The 3,895-nt window shown below is 35.9% G+C and overlaps 1 protein-coding gene across 1 annotated transcript in view; it reads left to right on the top strand.

Annotated features, from left to right (window-relative positions):
- The first annotated feature begins 200 nt into the window (after positions 1–200).
- The window catches only part of IFI16 (interferon, gamma-inducible protein 16), a 47,054-nt gene continuing 43,359 nt past the window's right edge, over positions 201–3,895 (top strand). The window contains exon 1 of the mRNA XM_010846843.1: positions 201–454. The gene's annotated coding sequence lies outside the window, so the exon portion shown is untranslated. The remainder of the gene's footprint in view (positions 455–3,895) is intronic.

Here is a 3,895-nt window from a genome sequence, read left to right as displayed (position 1 = left end):
ATGTAAGTCTTCTGGATAAAAAAGTTCTAATCTTGGAACTCTTTTCATCTACCAACATTTATAATAAAAAAAAATTAGAGTGTAACCTTGCCATAATTTGTTGTTTTTGAGTAAGATATTTACAGGAAATAAACTGTTTTCTCTGACTGAGGAAATCGAAAGCTAAGAACATTGGTGGGAGGAGTCTCAATACTGTTTCATAACGTTCTCCTCTCTGGGAAAGCACCGTATGAGGCAGCCAGCACTAAATCAAGTGTTTTGACTAGTCAGTTCCCCTTTTCCCTGTTATCTTTCAAAATTTATTTTCCCTCTGCCCTTCAGGAGATTATACAATTCTGCAGTTCAGTCTCTAAGAGCTTTACTGATTTATTATCCTACTTAAAATAAACAGTGATTCTTGTATTTCTAAAGATAACCTCAAGTTCTGGACCACTGTGGAAGACATCCCACTGAGGTAAGATGAGTAGGAATTCTTGTTGAGAGCTCTGGGTATCTGGTTGGTAACCTCAAGAGGACAAGGGGAGCTTTAGTCATAAAGAATTTGGGGGGAATGGATTGGTATCAACTATATTCAGAAAAGTGAAAACAGCAGTAACTTGATTCTAAACATTTACTGCCTAGGCAAATAATAGACATTTCATTCTACCACAACTGAAGCCTGAACAAAGGGAGATGCATGTTGACAATAGAAGATATTCAAATGTACTCCCCAGGCAACTATCAGCGTGAGTTATACTTAGAGACAGTACTTACTTTCCTTCCCTAAAAGATGCACAGGAAACTTAGTGGCTGTGGTGGGGGCCTGGGTAAAAGTCCAGATAGGGGCATGATAAAATATCATAAAATAATATTGAGTAAAAAACAGAACCAGATATAAAACTATATTGTGTGATATTATCCTAATTTTTGAAAACACACACACACACACACACACACAGAGCAGAGCAGATAAGTTTCAATTTCACAAATGCAGTTATACAAAACATGGCTTCTTTACCTCCCTCAAGACAGTTAATTTTTCTTTCAGACTTCTGTACCTGCTGCCGGAGTTGTTATTTCACTCTCCTTTAGAATTACTTTCTGCTTTCCTGAAAATTAATGACTTTTTTTCTGGTGGCACAGCATAGGAGAGATGCAGGGAGAGGCAATTACAAGCAGATTTCTATTGTCTACTTTTAGAGCTGTTTAAAGACTTTCTGAATGACCTGGTGCAATAATATTTTATATGTGCTTGACTAGAATATAAGATTTTTAATATTCATTTCAGAATCTTCTGTATGTTAGACAATTAAAACTGTTTTATCTCCCTAGGAGTTGTACCTTTTATCATTGTGTTGTGCTCTGATGATATTTTTTATTTCAGATCTGTTTAAAGCCAGATTACATAGATAGATTGCTTTTCTTTTAGGTACTCTTTACATATTTTAGGTAGTCTTTTCATATTTAGGTACTCTTTATCATATTATATCTCCGGGAGTTGGTGATGGACAGGGAGGCCTGGCGTGCTGCGATTCATGGGGTCGCAAAGAGTCGGACACAACTGAGCGACTGATCTGATCTGATGATAAAATATTTTTCTTTTATTTTCCCACCATCAAATGATCTTCTGTTAAAAATACATTGGCAGATTTCCTAAATCCAAGTTGACCAAGTTTTCACTTAAGTTTAACCACTTAGATTCTTTGTGTCTATGCTGACAGTTAACATATATTTTCTTGTTTCTTCTATTCATTTCAAAGTATGATACTTCTATATTCTTTCTTGATTTTTTTTTTTTTTTTGAGGGGGAGGAGTTAGCATTTTTGGTTTGGCTTTTTACTCATACCCCTATCTTACTTAACGTTTAAGACAAATATGTTAGTGTACTGTCATATTCTTTGTCTTTCCTCCCTCCCTCCACCATGTTGATATACTTCCTGCTTCTTTTTTCTTTAAACTGAGCTTATTAATTTTAAGGCATAGATAGACACACCTGATCAGGTTAAGTTTTCACTTTTATTTACCTTTCAGCTTACAGTTTTTCTTGACTTCCTTATATGTGGTGTGTATGCTCAGTTGCTCAGTCGTGACTTTTTGTGATCCCATGGACTATCACCCACCAGGCTCCTCTGTCCATGGAATTTTCCAGGCAAGAATACTGGATTGGGTAGTCATTCCTTTCTCCAGGGGATCTTTATGACCCAGGAATCAAACCTGTGTCTCTTGCGTCTCCTGCACTGGCAGGCAGATTCTTTATCACTGAGCTACCTGGGAAGCTCCAGCTTCCTTATATATTAGCCTTTTATTGACTAGTTACTTCCAATAGATGTCTCCATGTGATCTTTGCCTGTCAAAACTACTAAGGCCTTGAATACAGGAAAATAGTTTTTGAAATCCTCATATTTAAATATCATTTTGACTAGATTAAAAGTCCTACTCTAAAAATTATTTTTCCCTTAAGGTAGATGGGCAGTACCTTGTCTGATACCCCTGGGACTAGATATGTTGTAAAATTCCGATCTGGAAAGTTCAGAAAATGCTATTTAATTACTGAATCTTATTTATTATTTGGGGAGAAGGGGCTAAAGTTTGCATTTTATTATTTTTCTTCCAGTTTTTTTGAGCCATTATTGACATACACCACCGTATAAATTTAAGATATACTGCATAGTGATCTGATTTATACACTGCTGCTGCTGCTGCTGCTGCTAAGTCACATCATGAAGTAATAAGCACAATAACTTTAGTGAGCATCCATCATCTCATATAGGTGCAAAATTAAAGATGTACAAAAATTTTTTTTTCTTGTAATGAGAACTCAGTTTACTCTCACAATAACTTTCATATATAACATGGAGCAGTCATAATTATATTTATCGTATTGTACATTACATCCCTAGTACTTATTTATCCTATAGCTTTGAAGTTTGTACATTTCGCCTACCTTCATCCAATTTCCCTTCCCCCACCACACCCTGATTACTGGTTACCATCTTTTGCTATGAGTTTGTTTTTGCAATATAATTGACCTAAGAAATTGTGTTGGTTGCTATAACATGACATAGTGATTCGATATTTCTTTTTTTATTTTAAGTGTATTTATTTTAATTGGAGAATAATTACTTTGCAATATTGTGATGGTTTTTGCCATACAGCAGCATGAAACGGCCACAAGCATACACGTGACCCCCCATCCTGAACCCCACTCCCACTTCCCTCCCCACCCTGTCCCTCTGGGTTGTCCCAGACCATTGGGTGTCCTGCTTCATGCATAAAACTTGCACTGGCCATCTATTTACATATGATAATGTACATGTTTCAGTGCTATTCTCTCAAATCATCCCAACCTCACCTTCTCCCACTGAGCCCAAAAGTTTACTCTTTTTCTTTTCTTTTTCCTTTTCAGTATTCTTGCCTGGAGAATCCCATGGACAGGGGACTGTGGCAGGCTACAGTCCATGGGGTCTCAAAGAGTCATACACAACTGAGCGACTAACACTTTTCACTTGCTTCTTAGAAGTATTTTGTAAATCATTTAATAATTTTTAATCCCTTTAGATTGATAGTTATTTAATCCAAATTTCTAGGCTAGTTTTTTGTTTATATGTATGTGTGTGTGTTTAATGTATATATATATATATATAATACACATATAACTATATATATATATATACATATATGGCTTTTTTTTTAAACCTTTTTAGGATCTCTTGCACTTAAATTACACACATAACAGGATTAATCTATTTAAAGCTGAAATACGGGTGCATTATTCTCTTTCTTCAAATGGCTACTAAACACCTGGAGCCAGGCCACAGGGTCACCATATGTTGGTTTTCAATTTTCCTTTGGGTGATACAATGATAAGTAACCTTTCTAATCAGCGATGCTCCTTCTTGACCTCTTTAGTGCTATG

This window comes from Bison bison, unplaced genomic scaffold (genome assembly GCF_000754665.1).
Source record: "Bison bison bison isolate TAMUID 2011002044 unplaced genomic scaffold, Bison_UMD1.0 scf7180017864240, whole genome shotgun sequence".
NCBI classification, from domain to species: domain Eukaryota; kingdom Metazoa; phylum Chordata; class Mammalia; order Artiodactyla; family Bovidae; genus Bison; species Bison bison.
This window is presented reverse-complemented; position numbering and strand designations above follow the sequence as displayed.